This window comes from Suricata suricatta, chromosome 13 (assembly GCF_006229205.1).
Source record: "Suricata suricatta isolate VVHF042 chromosome 13, meerkat_22Aug2017_6uvM2_HiC, whole genome shotgun sequence".
In the NCBI taxonomy this organism is placed as follows: Eukaryota; Metazoa; Chordata; class Mammalia; order Carnivora; family Herpestidae; genus Suricata; species Suricata suricatta.
Genome location: NC_043712.1, coordinates 61153571 through 61171503, shown reverse-complemented (window position 1 = coordinate 61171503; position 17933 = coordinate 61153571). Strand labels below are relative to the sequence as shown.

At 39.1% G+C, this 17933-nt stretch overlaps 1 non-coding gene across 1 annotated transcript; it reads left to right on the top strand.

Annotated features, from left to right (window-relative positions):
• The first annotated feature begins 13529 nt into the window (after nt 1–13529).
• Nucleotides 13530–13664, top strand: LOC115277178. The gene has a single exon (XR_003902284.1). It is a non-coding gene; the product is annotated as a small nucleolar RNA SNORA79 (small nucleolar RNA).
• The last annotated feature ends 4269 nt before the right edge of the window (nt 13665–17933 follow it).

Sequence of the window (17933 nt, the reverse complement as noted above, 5' to 3'; positions counted from 1 at the left end):
TGTGAGGTGTCTATTAAGGTCTTAGTGGCCCATTTTTAACAAATGTTTATTTATTTTTGACAGAAAGGTGGGGATAGGGGCAGAGAGAGATGGAGACACAGAATCTGAGGCAGGATCCAGGCCTGACTTGGGGCTTGAACTCACAAACCGTGAGATCATGACCTGAGCCCCAGTCAAATGCTTAACTGACTGAGCCACCCAAGTGCCCCGGCCCATTTTTTAAATTGAGTTGTTAGACTTCTTATTGTTAAGTTCTTTGTATATTTCGGAAAACTGTCCTCTATCAGGTATGTCTTGTACAAATATTTTCTCCTAGTCTGTGGCTTGTCTTCTCATTCTCTTGACATTGTCTTTTGTAGGGAAGACATATTTAATTATAATGAAGTCCAGCTTATCAATTACTTTTTTAAAAAATGGATTGCACCTTTCATGTTGTACAAAAGGTCTTTTTTAAAATTGTTTTATTTATTTAACAATTTTTTTAATTTTTATGTATTTTTGAGAGAAAGAGAGACAGAGCACAAGCAGGGGACGGGCAGAGAGAGGGAGACACAGAATCCGAAACAGGCTCCAGGCTCTGAGCTGTCAGCACGGAGCCCGACACGAGGCTTGAACTCACAGACCACGAGATTGTGACCTGAACCAAAGCTGGATGCTCAACAGATGGAGCCACCCAGGCGCCCCTACAAAAGGTCTTTTTAAACATAATTTTAACATCTGAAAAATATGCTGTCACGTTAACCTGACAAAATTTATTTCAAGTTTCCTATCTGGAGATTACTTCCTAATTTTCTCTACTTAGAAACACTGCCTTGAGAACTTGTTTTAGGTACTAAGTATTTAAAAATTGAGTATTCACATACTATAGTGTACAATTCAGTTTTTGTTATATGCACAAAGTTGTGGGACCATCAAGAACATTTTTATCCTTCCCCAAAGAAACCTAGTACCTGTTAGCTGTCATACCTCATCCCACCTACTCATAACCACTAACCTACTTTCTGTCTACATAGGATTTGCCTATTCTGGATATTTCATACAAGTTAAATACAAATTTGGCCCTTTGTCTCTGGGTTCTTTCACTTAGAATAATGTTTTTATGATCCATTTTGGTTTAATTTTTGTGTAACATGTTGGTATGTACTATAAAGAAAAGAGGGAAAGTAACATGAAAAGAGAGATAGTCTTGGGCACCTGGGTGGCTTAGCTGGCTAAGCATCTGACTTCGGCTCAGGTCATGATCTCACAGGCTAGTGAGTTCGAGCCCTGCGTGGGGCTCTGTGCTGACACCTCAGAGCCTTGAGCCTGCTTCGGATTCTGCATCTCTCTCTCTCTCTCTCTCTCTCTCTCTCTCTCTCTCTCTCTGTGCTCCTCCCTGCTCATGCTCTCTCTCAACTCTTTCACTCTGTCTCTCAAAAATAAATAAGCATTAAAATTTTTAAAAAGAAAAGAGAGGTAGTCTCTAAATGGAGATGTACTTTTGGAAATCAAAAAAAGCGGTTTTTAGTTGCTAATGAGCTCTTAGCTTTTTCAGATGTTAAGATCGGACCTCTGATAGAGGCTGATAATTTACTGGCCTCTGTGCTTATTTTTGAATGGGTCAGTTTGGATTCTAAGAAAACAAGATTAACAGGATTTAGGAAAGCCTTACTTGTCACTTGGACTTAGAACACAGCTGATGTCTGTGCGGGTTTTTGTTTTGCTGCCGCAGAACAGAAGCTGCTGGGTTTTTCCTGGAATTCTAACTCACAGATTCTAATTGCCCCAACCTGAGTGGAAGTTGAAACTTGAAACTATTCGCTGTGGGCTATTTCAGCCTCAGCACACAGTGTGCTGGATGAAACACAGACATCTCCCAGATGGAAGGATTTTTGCAGATTCAGAACAGCCCTGCATGGGGCTACAAACGGAAAACACCACGGACGCTGTCTGCCCTGCCTAGGTCACATGCAAATGTCTACAGGAAAGGGCTTGTTCCCTACTTGGACCATTTGGAATCAGGCTGCTGATCAGCTCTATATTTCTGACTCAACACAAATTGCATTCCAACCTGTGATTTCTGCCAAGAACTATGTACAAGTTTGTGGAGGAGCAGTGCACTTTCTGCCTACTCCTGGTGGAGTGGACTCTTGACCCCCTCTCAGGGGCAGCTCACTGTTGATGATTATATTTGCCTTGTTTTTCTCCTAGTACACACACTTTAGTATGGCAAACGGATCATTAAGTGCACTTATCCCTCAAAAAGGATCAATTTTTTCTAGGTACTCACCGGATACATCATTAGGAAGGAAGGGGTGGGAAGTTATGAAAACCCATTTTGAAATTTTTAAAAATTCAAGATTTCTCCTGATGGATTCCTGGACATGACCTGTCTTTCTATTTGAGTTGTATAAAAATATTTTTTCCTGTAAAAATACACTTATTCCTCTTGCTTACAACTCTTCCTGATAAAACGTCTGTATAAGAGTAGGGGATGATTAAAAAACATAAGGTTATAATTTCTGAAAAGGATGCATTGATTTTGCAACAAGGAGAAAAACCAAAACCCAAATCTGGAAGTCATGGGAGTTGGGGGCAGCATTAATGACCTTTGTTTTTCAAAACTGTTCCTGGAAGCTTTCCCCTTTCCCGGAAGGAAACTCCCAGGGCTGCCTTTCCAAACTGCTGAGAACATTCTGATTCAGACTGACGAAGCAAGGTCACATCCAACAGTGCTGGCTATGGGACAGCTTGGGTAGCCCCAGCTCTTGTAGTTTTTGTGCAAAACACACTCTGGGTGGTGGGTGAGCTGATGTCACAGCTAAACAAACTGTAACTGAGTGCCTTCTTACAGTCCCTCTAAAACCAAGGACTTGACTACATTTTTCCAATTGAATTCAAAATCCTGGGGTTGGAGGCCTCAGTGGGGGTGCACTGAGTGCTCTGTTAACCTGGGGGCCCACAAGTGTCCTGCTGAGGTTGCACTAATAGTTGAAGCATGCCCTCAGGTTGTATGGCCCCTCATCAAATGACTGCCTCAGCTGGAAGCCATTTAGATTAGCTTTGACCTATAGCCAGGATGATTCTGAATTGATGCCTCAGGTCACATAAAAAAGATTCTTACAGAAAGTTGAGGAGGAAGCCATCTGCCTTTCTAAGACAGAGCTTTATAATTAATGGAATTTGTGTGAAACCTCAAGGGGCATAACTGAGATCAATAATAGTAAGTGATCTCATCCTGCTGCATGGACTCCTACTTTATTTTGCTATAAAGACACTTTTGCCAAGGGCCAAGGGATGGACTTTACTGAAAAGAATTACCATAGCAAGCCTGGAACATCATCCTTAGAAAGACCTACTTGGCATCTACTTGGATTTTGTGTCAGCTCTCATCAACCCTAACTGATAAGTGTGGTTCACTTTGCCTAAACTGTTTGTACAAACAATGTGGTATACACCTGTTTTCCTGCTGGGGCTCTGGAATTTTAGTATATAGTAGGCAGAAGGTATCTATGTGACCAGGCCCTCACCTTGAGCTATGTCTTTAATGAGCTTCCCTGGTTGGCAACACTGCACCTGTTGTCATGCATCAGTGCAGGAGAAATTAAACATGTCCTATGCAAGTCCACTTGGAGAGAATTTTCTGAAGCTTATGACTGGATTCCTCTGGACTTTTTTCCATGTGCCTTTTCCCTTCGCTGATTTTCCTCTGTGTCTTTTGCTATAATAAACATTGATGTTTATTATGATAAATATATAATAAACAATTTCTGGGTCCTGTGAGTCCTTCAAGTGAATCATTGAGCCTGGGGGTGATCTGGAAATCCGACACAGAGGTCTTGCTCTAAACCTGTTTTTTTAAAAAAAATATATGAAATTCTGTAATGTTCACTGATCATTTAAAGGGAAGTTTTTGGGGGAGGAGTTAAGATGGTGGAGAATTTGGGGACCCTGGGCTTTTCTCGTCCCTCAAACACAGTTATATTGAGGTCATATTACTTGGAATGCCCAGGGAATTGATCCGTGGAGTGGCAGAAGGATCTCCACAGTTGGCGGGAGTGTGGCAGGTACAAAGTGCAAGGAAGTGACTTGTGCGAGAGAATAACTGCGGTGCGGTGGATGGGAGAGAACCCTTTCTGTGGAGAGACAAAAGTGAGGGGAGGGGTTTGAGAGAGTGTGGCGTTGAATTCGCATAAGAGGAAAATCTCTCTGGACCATGGACTGGTGAGTGAAAAGTACTGAGTGCCACAGACTTTTTTTTGCAAACAGTATTTGGAACTCAAACTCTGAGGTCTTGGAAGTGTGCAACTTTCTCTGGAGGGGGCTGTGGCAGGATCTTCTGAGGAGAAGGAGGGAGCTGGTCACTGAGTGCATAGCCTGGTGTAGCAATCTCCAGGGTGCACTGGGAAGGGTCCCCTTCCTAGAGTACTTTTGGAAGAGAATTTATTGCCTTCCAAGATCAAAAGACGCTGCAGGTGCCAGCAAAAGGCCTTTCATCAGCAGGGGAAGGAGACACACCCAGCAGGCACATAACCTTTGCTGCTTTTAGCAGTGCTACACCATAGATTCTGTGTGGAATCTGTGCACTGTGCAAGCGTGGGACTGTTTCTCGGGGACAGAAGACTTCACACAGCATGGAGAGGTTCTGCTGCAGAGGAGGGGGTGGATCCGCGCAGTGAAGGCTCCTTTAACACTTTGAGTTTTGAATCCCAGCTGAAGGCCAAAGAAAAAATTCAGGAGAGTTGTGATGCAGGGTGAGCTTTTTGCCCTCACTATATGTGGGAGTCCTGGACAGAAGAGGTTGCGCGACCCCCAGGCTAGGGGTGGGGGCGGAGAGATTGGGTGTTTTCCCCTAAATATCAACACAGTGGGACTTTCAGAGAGCAGTACAGTGGCCCTCCATGCAGGCAGAACCCGGTGACATCAAGCCCCGCTCCCCTGTGCCTGGCAACTGCTTATTTAATGGGGCAAGACTCCTCCGAGCCAACACAGTGAATCTCTACTACAGAAAACCATCAGGGCCACCACTCCACATGAACCAAGTATATTGAAAATTGAATGCTTTCAAGTGCCACCTTTGCAATTCTGGCAGAAATAGGACCAGGCTTACTCTTCTTTTTTCTAAAAAAAATTTTTTAAATGTTTATTCAATTTATTGAGACAGAGAGAGAGAGAGAGAGAGAGAGAAAGCGAGAGTGGGGAAGGGGCAGAGAGAGAGAAGGAGACACAGATCTGAAGCAGGGTCCAGGCTCTGAGCTGCTAGCGCAGAGCCTGATGCGGGGCTCGAACTAATGAGCTATGAGATCATGACCTGAACTGAAGTTGGATGCTTAACCTACTGAGCTACCCAGGTGCCCCAACTACTTCTTTTTTCTTTCTTCTTCTGTTTTTCCTCTTGGAATCAGGCTCATAGTTTCCTGTTTGTATTTTTTATTTCTTCTTCTTCTTCTTCTTCTTCTTCTTCTTCTTCTTCTTCTGCTTCTGCTTCTGCTTCTGCTTCTGCTTCTGCTTCTGCTTCTGCTTCTCCTCCTCCTCCTCCTCCTCTTTCTTCTCACCCCCACCTTGTGCTTTTTTTTTCTTTTGGATAAGGCTCTTTTTTATCCTTTTCTGTTCTTTTTCCTTATCTTTTTATCATTTGCCTCCCTCTCTGTTTTTATCTTATTCCTTTCCTTCCCCTATATTTATCTGTTGTTTCTCAAATTCCACATATGAGTGAAACCATATGACATTGTCTTTCTCTGACTGACTTATTTTGCTGAGCATAATACACTCTAGTTCCATCTACGTTGTGGCATATGGCAAGATTTCATTCTTTTGCTTGCTAAGTCGTATATATACACACACACCACATCTTCCTTATATATTCATCATTTGACAGACATTTGGGCTCTTTCCATACTTTTGCTATTGTTGATAGTGCTCTATAAACATGGGGGGGGTGCCCCTTCAAATCAGCATTTTTTAAATTCTTTGGATAAATACCTAGCAGTGCAATTGCTGGTCTAAGGGTAGTTCTATTTCTGATTTTTTGAGGAACTTCCCTACTGTTTTCCAGAGTGGCTACACCAGTCTCCATTCCCACCAGCATTACAAAAGGGCTCCCCTTTTTCCACATCCTCACCAACATATCATGTCTCCTGCATTGCTAATTTTAGCTGTTCTGACAGGTGTGAAGTGATGTGTAATTGTGGCTTTGATTTGTATTTCTCTGATGATGAGTGATGTTGAGCATCTTTTCATGTGTCTGTTAGCCATCTGGATGTCTTTTTTGGAAAAGTGTCTATTAATGTCTTCTGCCCATTTCTTTACTGGATCATTTGTTTTTTGGGTGTTGAGTTGATAAGTTCTTCATATATTTTGGATGCTAACCCTTTATCCTACATGTCATTTACAAATATCTTCTCCCATTCTGTTGGTTGCTTTTAGTTTGGTTGATTGTTTGTCCTTTGCTGTGCAGAAGCTTTATATCTTGATAAGATCGCTATAGTTCATTTTTGCTTTTATTTCTTTTGCCTCTGGAGATATGTCTAGTAAGAAGTTGCTGTGGCCTGGGTCAAAGAAGTTGCTGCCTGTATTCTTCTCTAGGATTTTGATGGTTTCCTGTCTCACATTTACATCTTTCATCCATTTTGAAAGTATGGGTTAGGAAAGTGGTCTGGTTTCATTTTTCAGCATGTCACTGTCCAGTTTTCCCAGCACTATTGGCTGAAGAGAATGTCTCATTTCCATTGGATATTTTTTCCTGCCTTGTTGAAGATTAGTTGGCCATACATTTGTGGGTCCATTTCTGGATTCTCTATTCTGTTCCATTGATCTGTGTGTCTGTTTTTGTGCCAATACCATACTGTCTTGATGATTACAGCTTTGTAATACAGCTTGAAGTCCGGAAGTGTAATGCCTCCAGCTTTGGTTTTCTTTTTCAACTCTACTTTGGCTATTTGGCATCTTTTCTGGCTCCATACACATTTTAGAATTGTTTTTTATAGCTTTGTGAAGAATGCTGGTGTTATTTTGACAGGGATTGCATTGAATGTGTAGCTTGCTTTGGGTAGTATTGACATTTTAACAATATTTGTTCTTCCAATCCATGAGCACGGAATGTTTTTCCATTTCTCTGTGTCTTCTTCAATTTCTCTCACAAGTTTTTTATAGTTTCCAGTGTATAGATATTTTATGTCTTTGGTTAGGCTTATTCCTAGGTATTTTATGGTTTTGGGTGCAATTGTAAATGGGATTGATTTCTTAATTTCTCTTTTTGTTGCTTCATTGTTTGGGTATAGAAATGCATCTGATTCTTGTATGCTGATTTTATATCCTGAGACTTTGCTGAATTCCTGTATCAGTTCTAGCAGTTTTTGGTGGAGTCTTTTCAGGTTTTCACAAAAAGTATCATGTCATCTGCGAAGAGTGAAAGTTTGACTTCCTCTTTGTCAATTTGTATGCCTTCATTTCTTTTTGTTTGAAGGCTGGGACTAGGACTTCCAGTACTATGTTGAACAACAGTGGTGAGATCCCTGTCGTGTTCCTGACCTTAAGGGGAAAACTCTCAGTTTTTTCCCATTGAGGATGATTTTAGCAGTGGGTCTTTCATATATGGCCTTTACAATGTTGAGATATGTTCCTTCTATCCTTACTTTCTTAAGGATTTTTGTCAAGAAAGCATGCTGTTATTTTGTCAAATGCTTTTTCTGCATCTATTGAAAGTATCATATGGTTCTTACCCTTTCATTTATTAATGTGGTATATTATGTTGATTGATTCGTGAATACTGAACCAGCCCTGCAGCCCAGGAATAAATACCACTAGATCATGGTGAATAATTCTTTTAATGTACTGTTGAATTTGACATGCTTGAGAATTTTTACATACAGTTTCACTAGGGATATTGGCCTGTAATTCTCTCCTTTTTAGTGGGGTCTTTATCTGGTTTTGGAATCAAGGTAATGCTGGCTTCATAGAATGAGTCTGGAAGCTTTCTTTCCATTTCTACTTTGTGGAACAGTTAGCAAAGAATAGGTTGAACTCTTCTTTAAATGTCTGCTAGAATTTCCCTGGGAAGCCATCTGGCCCAGGACTCTTATTTGATGGGAGATTTTTTTAAATGTTTCTTTTTGAGAGAGAAAGAGAAACAGAACATGAGTTGGGGGAGGGGCAGAGAGAGAGGGAGACACAGAATCTGAAGCAGGCTCCAGGCTCTGAGCTGTCAGCTTAGAGCCCAAGGGGCTTGAACTCATGAATCGTGAGATCATGACCTGAGCCAGAGTCAGATGCTCAACCAACTGAGTCACCCAGGTGCTCCAAAGATTATAACTTATTAAATACAGTAAAGGGCACCTGAGTGGCGCAGGAGGTTAAACATCCTACTCTTGATCTCAGGTTGGGTCATGATCTCATGGTTTGTGGGTTTGAGCCCCACTTCAGGCTCTGCACTGATGTTGCAGAGTCTGCTTGGGATTCTGTCTCTCCTTCTCTGTGACCCTCCCCTCCTTGTGCGCCCTCTCTCTCTCTTTCTCTCTCTCTAACTAAATAAATAAACTTAAAAAATTTTATAAATAAATAAATAAAAAGTGTCTAAGTCTACAGAGACATATACTAATAAATAAAGAAATGGGGAAGAAAAGAAAACTTTCCTGTCATAATAAATACAGAAGGAATTATGGAATTAAGCCTGGGTGGCTCAGTCAGTTAAGTGTCTGAATTCAGTTCAAGTCATGATCTTGTGGTTTGTGGGTTGGAGCCCTATGTCCAGCTCTGGACTGACAGTGCAGAGCCTGTTTTGGATCCCTTCTCTCTCTGCCCTTCCATCTCTCTTATGCATGCGTGCTCTCTCTCTCAAAAATAAATAAACATTTAAAGAAAATCTTTAGGGACACCTGGGTGGCTCAGTCTGTTAAGCACCTGACTTTGACTCAGGACATTATCTCACAGATCATGAGTTCAAGACCCACATCAGGCTCTGTGCTGACAGCTCAGAGCCTGAAGCCTGCTTCAGATTCTGTGTCTCCCTCTCTCTCTGCCCCTTCCCTGTTCATTCTCTCTCTGAAAAATAAAGAAACATTTAAAAAAGTAAAAAAAAGATTTATAAAAATAAAATAAAACATTTAAAAATCTTTAAAAAATCACTTTTTGGCAACTACCAAAATTGATTTGAACAAGGATCATAAATAAATGCTAAAACTAATGGGTTAATGTTTGAAGAATAACAGGACATATTTAGCCAAAATTCTCTCCTCCTATTTATAATACAAAGAGTAAAAAGGGAAACTTCACTGTGGAGAATCTTAGCAGACACCACCTTAACAACATGTTCTAAATTAATATCACCATTAATGGCATTGATGGCACATACCTTCAGTGGTGGTAAAAACCCAGCAGCACTCCTGTGGCATTGCTCCCAGAGGGGCATAAGCTAAATCTAATCACAGAGGAATATCTGACAAAGCTAAACTGAACAGCATTTGGCAGAACAGATTCTGACCTCTTCAAATATAGCAGTGTTGTGAAATACAAAGAAAGGCTGAGGGACTGTTGAAGGGAGACTAGACACATGACTACAGAATGCAATGCATAATCTTAGATTTATTTTTTTTGTAAAGGACATTATTAGAAGAATGGGTAACATGTGAATAAGGTCTGTGGATTATATAATACTACTTTACTAATATCAATTTTTATTTTGATAAATGTACTGGGATTATATAAGAAAATTAATTGTTTTTAGGTTATACATACTGAAGTATTTAAGGGGCCTTATGTCTGCCACTTACACTTCAACATTTCAGGAAAACTTGTAAAATCCATTTATTCATCCATTCATCTGTCTATGGGAGTGTGTGTAAATCAAATGTGTTAAAGTATAAACATTTTGGGAAGTCAAGATGAAATTCATACTTTGTATTCTGCCAACTTTTCTATAAATCATAATTTTTTTAATTAGAAAGAAAAAATAACTCAGAAATGGATCAAGATATATACAAGTTATCAGAGTTCATTGGCTGTATAAGAAAACCACAGAAAGACCATGGATATTGTAGCCCTCAGGGAGTCAAACACTGCCTGGTGTATCTGCTTCTCACTACATATAATGTTATTTTCTTCTATTTCATTTCGGAAATCCAAGGGGGATTCTCATTGGCACATCTTGGATTAAATCCCTTCTCTGGAATTAATGAGGAAGCAGAAGGATGATATGATTTTTGGCCCATATGGGTTATCTGTTCCCCGGTTGCAGGCTCTATTATTAGTAGACCGAGGGGAAGGAGTACAGAAGTAGCAGACATTTATAATACCACTACAGCTGATAATTCATCATAAGAAATAAAGTATTCCAAGTCAGTGGGAATGGTATAGAATAATCTAATGGTATAAGGACAACTAACTATTCACTCAAAGAAAATATAGGTTGATACCTACTCATGTCCCACCAAAAAAGCCCTAACATACTGTGTTAAGGGTAACTCAATTTAATATGTTTTATATCTTTTATATGGGACTCGACACCATGTAAGTTGCCAAAGGAAACCACTTGTGCTGGAACAGCAGCTACAAAGCAAAAATGCTTATTTTACACAGTAATATTATGAGTAACTTGTATAATTATTGAAGAAACCCCTACATTCTTCAAGGTCTCCCTGGAGATAACTGAGTCAGAATCACTCTAAACCAAGTATTTCCAATAGGAATTATATTGTCAAGGAGTTGGAATTTGGTTTTCGGGTAAGGGAGGTAGAGTGGGGATTTAAAAAATCTTACATTTTATGTATAAAGCACAAATATACAGTACATAAATAGATATACAACACATCTTTGACCTGATCTTATTATTGAGATAGGACAGTTAGGGGGAAAAAATCTAAAAGGGCTCCATGGGGAAGTAGTAATGGGAAAAAAATGGAGAAACACTATGCAACAGATATAAGGAGGGTGACTTTCCACACTTAGTTCAAGATAAGGGCTTATCCCTACTATCTTCGAGGGAGGCTTCCTCTTTGAGGAAGAAGTAGGGGATAATTTCTAGATATCTATTCAATTAAATCTATTAAAACATCTACTTTTTCTTTTCAAGTAAATTGAAGAAATACTGGCCATGATGATGATGGTAGTGACAGTGACAGTACTTACCACGTGCATAACTGTAGCCACATGCCATGTGTTCTTCCATCTAATTTAGCTAGATTAATTTCTTTAATTCTCTAATGATCTGACCATGTGATGTACCCACTTTGCAGCTAAGGAAACTAAGTTACCAAGTTTAGATAACCTACTCAATGTTTCACAGGGATCTGGGGATTCATCGTAGGTAGTGTGGCTCCAAGTACAGGTTCTCAACTACTGTGTAATGTCAACACCAAAGAGAAAACCACAGAGGTCACTATATAACTAAGTACAAACACAGAAACTGCAGGGGCTACAGAGAATTAAGATTTACACAATCCCACATTTATAAGCACATCATTGATTTCATATCAGAAATATGGAAGACAGGGATATTTTGTCTTAACCGAGTGTGACTGTTCACAGCTGCTCTCAAAATTAATAAGGCTTGTTCTTCCAATAACTGTGCAACTTTTTAATATTATATCCATGCACTGCTTTTTACTATGTAGAAGATATTGTCCTCTTTGCAGAAGGGGCAGCTCAGCAACAATAACTTTACCTCTATACACATGTCAGACGACAACAGGACGTGATACGGTTGACATTTTCATGTATTTTCCATAAGAGTAATTTGTCATTCATGTATATGTAGAAAGTAATAGTTTTGTTACAACAATAATAAAGTAAAAGTTCTAAATTTCTACAATGATGTTGGATTCAAGTATATACACAAACAAATAGCTAGCGGCTTGTACACATGTACATCCTCACAAATACTGAGGAGCCAGAGAGTATTCACATGTTATTTGATGCAGTTCTAATTATGCAACTTTTTTCTGGCCTTTTGAAGTTGCCTATTCTAGTGAATGTCTATGACTGTTTTGTTGTATAGTGAATGTTTTTATATTACACATGAAACAAGGGTTCTGAAAGAACAATTTTAGATAAAGCCTTTTACTTGTTTTTCACAAATTTATAGTTTTCCCCCAGTACAATCACTGATAGATAATAAATTCTAAAGCTTCATTGAGAACTTTCATATATCCAAACATTTACATTTTAATGATCTTTCATGGAAAAATAATTTCTTGAGGCTCCTGGGTAGCTCAATCAGTTAACATCTGACTTCAGATCTCATGGCTCATGGGTTTGAGTCCCACATTGGGCTCTGTGCTGACAACTAAGACAGAGCCTGGAGCCTGCTTTGGATTCTGTGTGTCCCTCTCCCTCTGGCTCTCCCACACTGGTTCTTTCTCTCTCTCTCAAAAATAAATAAACATTAAAATATAATAAAATAATAAAAATAATTTATTGATAAAGTCTTCCCTCTATATTTTGAAATGTGATACACTATGATGTCTCTTTCACCTACATATTTATTTTATACTACAAGTTGGCTTTTAGCCAACATATTTATTACTTTCCTTCTTTGTGTGATTTATGTGGCATTTAACAAAGTTTAGTCACTATCAGAAAGTTTGTAGGTTATTACAACTTTCTTCACAGTGTTGGTTTGTTGAAGGTTGAGTTCATACAGAATTATTTCCCATATTCATTGCCTTCAAGGGATCTTTCCTGGGAGAATTCTCAGATACCTAATGAGGAATGTACTCTGGCTGAAAAATCATCCATCCACAGTAGGTTTCAAGATTTTATCTTCTCTGTAATTATCTGATATATTGTGATCTTTTACACAAGAATTTTCTATGTACATTAAGTTCATAAGATTGCTTCTGTGTGTAACTTCTTCAATTTTCTAGCCCAGACCTCTGGCTGAAATCTTTCTCACACTCATATGCCCATAGGACTTCTCCTCTCTGTGTGTTGTTTGAGACATTCTGAAGCTTGATTTCTGACCTAATGATTTCAGTCATATGCTTAATCCCCTATGTAAGTCTTCTCATATGCTCTTAAGTATGACTTCTGACTGAAAAATTTCCCACATCAACTGCATTCATAAAGTTTTTAAAATGAGTTCTTAGACCTGTTGTCATGCTGAAAGCTCCCCCAGATTCATTTCATTCATAGAATTTCTCCCCTGTGTAAATTTTTCTGATGATTTCTGGCTTGATTTGTGGCTATGTTTTTCCACATTCATTATATTTTTAAGGTTTCCCTTGTGTGTGTGTTCTATGATGTATATGAGGGTTGACTTATCTCTAAAAGTTTTCCTACATTCTTCACATTTGTAAGGTCTCTCCCCTATGTGAATACTCTGATAATTTGTGAAGCTTGATTTATGGCTGAAAATTTCAGTCATAATGAACATGAGCATTCGTAGGATTTCTCCCCTGTGGGAACTCTTGATGTACTTACTATTAGGTCTGCCTTCTAAATGTGTTGTCGTTGGTGAATGAAATTTCCTACAAACATTTGTCTTGATTTTCTGGACTCTTTTCAAAGAGGTTATCAAGTTGGCAGTTTTTAAAAATGAGAAAATTAGAAACACTGTATGAAATTTAAACTTTTCTTAGGTAGTGAGATTTTAGTGCATCATATACGTAAACTGACTTGTCTTCACTCAGGGCACCAAGGGGATGCGTTGGCCGTTTGTTAGTGTCTTCTGATTTTTGCGGAGTCAAACAATTACAAAGCAGGTGGTGATGCTAGGTTAAGAAAATGTACCTGTGATTGAAAAATAAAACTAATATTAAAACATAAAAAAAAGAAAAATTTACACTTTTCGTTTGGAATGGGGCTTATGTACATATCCCCCTTTATGTATTATTTTATTTGACTCTTTGGTTTCCGGTCCAGTTTTCCAACAATAAAGTAATACCAAATGCATAATGCCTACATTCTCATTCTTTAGAAACAATTAATTAAAAAGGAAACTGGCAGTGGAATATACATATGTACTTGCATTTAGTGCTCACCTGGATAATCTAGAATAGTCTCTTTATTTCAAGATTTTAAACCTAATCACAGCAGCAAAGTCTCTTTTGCTAGATAAAGTACCATTCACGGTTTCCGGGGACTAGAATCTGGGTATCTCTTGGAAATATTCTTCAGCCTACCACACTCTATTATGCACTTTGTTTTGTTCTAGGCACTGAAATACAACTTTAAACAAGGCAGACTAGATTAGAATAAGCACTTAGGAAAGCATGACTAATCCAAAATTGGTTGAATTTTAAGAAGCATGATAAGCACCATCAAATGAAGCAGAACAAGTATGTGGGAGAGAGGTGGTGCCACAGAAAATTTTCAATTTTGGCACCACTTCTCTCCTGCTTATCTGTTCTGCTTCATTTGATGGTGCTTATCATGCTTCTTGGAAATTCTGAAATATGTGATTTCAGGGGTAATAAGAGGTGATGAATGTTTCAGAGAATAAATACAAAGGAAGAGAAAAGCAGATTGAAATGGGGGGTGGTCATAGAAGGCCATACTGAGAAGGTGAGGTCTGAATTCTTTGTCCTTTATAAAAGCAAACCCTGTGCAGGTTGCCTGTAACAAATGTCATCTCCCATTCATTGGTTTATCTCATTTTCCTTCTTAAAAACATGAACCTAAGAAGTGTGCAAAAGCTACTCTGTGGAGGTTACCACGTAGTATAAAATGAACATGTAAGGGATCACCATCCAGGTTAAGAAATAGAAAGTGATTAGATTTGGGAAATATCACGTATTCTTTCTTGAGCACAAGCTTTTCATGCTTCCAGTCACTTCTTTCATGAATTTTGTAATCTCTTCCTTCCTTTTCTTTAAGTTTTACAACCCACATATACCTGGCTACAAAAATACAGCTTGGTTTTATCAGTTGCTTTATATGAATTGAATTACAGCTTACTTTAATCATTTTTGTCTTGGTTGTTTTGCGCAACATTATGAGATTTATCCATGATTTTGTTTGTAGCAATAATATTCCATAGACTATGTCAGGAGCAGAGTAGCCTGGCTGTGAGGTTATCTGCAAACTAACACAAACATAGTGGATTCAACAATACAAATTTCTTATTTTACAGCTCTGCAGCACAGCTCTCACTAGGCTAAAATCAAGGTGCTGCCACATATGTATTCCTTTCTGGAGATACTTATGGGCCAGTCTCTTTCCTGGCTTATTTTGGTTGTCGGCAGAATTCAATTTCTAGTGGTTGGAGGACTAGGTCTTTCTTCCCTGTTCACTGTCAGTTTATAGAGGAACCCCCCCCCCCCCCGCTTTTTTTTTGGCATGTGGCTCCCTTTCTCCATCTGAAAGTCAACAATGGTGATCAAGTCCCTCCAGGCTTCAAATCCCTCCACATCTCTTTGGTATTTTTCTGACTCCTCTGCTTTCTTCTTCCACTTTTAAATGCCCATGTTATTACTTTGGGCCCACTTGGAGAATCCAGGATAATCTCCCTATTTTAAGGTAATTGATTAGCAATCTTAATCCCTCCACCAAGTGATTGAAAATATTTAGACTTAAGACTGTTGTTTACCACAGGTATACATATCTTTAAATTTACTACAGAATGCCCATTGATTTCAAAAGCAATCATATTAGTTAACTCCACTAGCAGTGGATGAAGTCTGATACTCCATGTTCTCATCCACTCCTGATATTGTCAGACTCTTAATTTCTGCCAATTTTATAAATTGGTAGTGGTATCATGGTGTAGTTTCATTTTGTATTTCTCCCGTAACTGATAAGGTTAAATATCTTTCTCCATGTTTACTGGGCATGCAAATTTCCTCTTTGTAAAAGTTACTAGTTAAGTCTTTTGCCCATTTTTCTGCTGTTTTACTTCTTCCTCACAGGTTTGTAGAAGTGCATTATATAGATACTAGTCCTATCTCCGTTCCGTGTACTAAAGTAGATTCTGCTACTCTGTACCTAACCTTTCTCTTTCTATGGTGTCTTTAGATGTCTACAATTCTGAACTTTAATATAGTCAAGTTTATCAATCTTTTCTTGTATGGTTAATGTTTTTTAGTCTCAAATCTTTCCCTATCCAGAGTAATAAAGGCTATATCTCCTATATCTTATGTTCTAAAATATTTATAGTTTTGCTTTATATGAGTCAGCCTTTAAACCCCCTGAATTGACCTATGTCATGTGGTAAATGCAAGGGTATAGTGTCACTTTTCATATGAATAGCTTTCCCAAGCATTCTGCCATGCCTGTCTCAGGAAAAAACTCATTAAGGCCTATTTGTTTCTGTGCTCTTTATTATTTCATGGCTCTATTTAATTATCCTACCGTAGGAGTGCTGATAACACTGTCTCCATCTTTGGCCCTCCATCTTGTTTATGACCACTCAAAGACCTTCCCCACGTTATGTATCCAGGTCCCATGGAGGTTACTGTATGCCCTGACCAGAATGTGGAAAGGTTTGTTCTGGTCTTCCCTAGAGTGTCACATAGTAGGCTCCACTTTAGGTAAATGGTATAGATGAGTGGGACATGAATGCCCCACTTAGATAACTAGTAGAGCAACTCTATGCACAGATGACACCACTTTAGATAATTACTCTGTGACCTCACCATCGTTCTAGAAAAGCTGGGGATTAAGGTCCAGGTTTGGTAGAGAATGGGGGCAGAGAATGACTGTGTGCTGCCTGGATTGTCCTTCCACCTGATCTCCTCTGTCAGTAAGTTGCCTTAAATAAAACTCTGTGTAAATAATATAGAATGGCTTGCTTTTGTTTTTCCTTCCACCTGATCCCCTCTGTCAGTAAGTTAGTTGCCTTGAATAAAACTCTGTGTGGAGTTTTATTTTTTATTTAGTATGGAGGGGCTTGCTTTTGTTTTTCAGTCTTAAAGTGAACTACAGTCTTAAACTACTCAGTCTGTAGGATACTTTCCTGACCCTCCTCATCCTTCTAGCAATTATTGAGCCAGCCAAGAGATGGAAAATGAAACAGCATGGGTAAAAGAGACCATGTGAAAAAAATCTGTTGTCTGTGGAGGAAATCTCAAGCTGGTCAGTCACTGCCATGTGGGGAGATTTGGCCACTTGGTCAGCTACTGTTCAACCCACGCTGCAACCAAGGTTTGTGCTGCTGGCATGGGTGAGAATTGCGGGTGCTTAGCTAATTTGATTGATTGGATAAATGCTAGCATTAAGATCACTTATCCTAACAAGGGGAATGTTTCTTCCCCTCTGTTGTGCTAGACCTCTATGGAAGAACTACAAGAAATTATATGTGAATTAGGAATCAAGCATACCGTTTATGCCCAACATTTTAGAGGCCCAGACAAACTATATTCCTCTGATATGAAAGACCATATCTTAGAGTCAGCCCCAGGGGTATGGTATGGAACTTCAGGATCTGTCTTGGCCCTGTGGTTAATTGACCTATGGCTACAGTAGGTGCTCTGGTGTTTGACTTGATGTGACCTCAAATGATTTCCCATGATAAGGGAAATAGATGGGTTGAAAAACAGGGAAAAACAAAGGATCTTGCCCACCATAAAATGGCAGAAAGGGGCCCATCAAGGTCTCTCATAAACAATTGTGGCAAGATCTAATATTATCTGGGACCTCAGAAGAAAATATCGCAAACAACCCAAATTGGTCTTGGTAAGCCTAAGGGAAAGCAGTTTACTTCCTGGAAGGAAAACTCAAAAAAGTCAGATAAATCACCAAATGCACCTCCACTGATGGAGGAATTTCAGGGTGGATACCCCTACTCCTAAAGGCTAGGGGTTAGGCCAACATTGCCCTCTAGTGTGTGCAAGATGGAGTGACTGGAGGCCCTATTTTGCATTAACCATTTATTAGTCTTCCACTAACAGACTGTACTAGCTATATAACACACTGAAGCTGAATGTACACTTATCTATGGAAAGCCTTCAATATTTCAGGGAGAAATAAAGGCAACTGATAGTTATGGAAGACAAATTATCAAAGCCAAGCAAACTAATATTTAC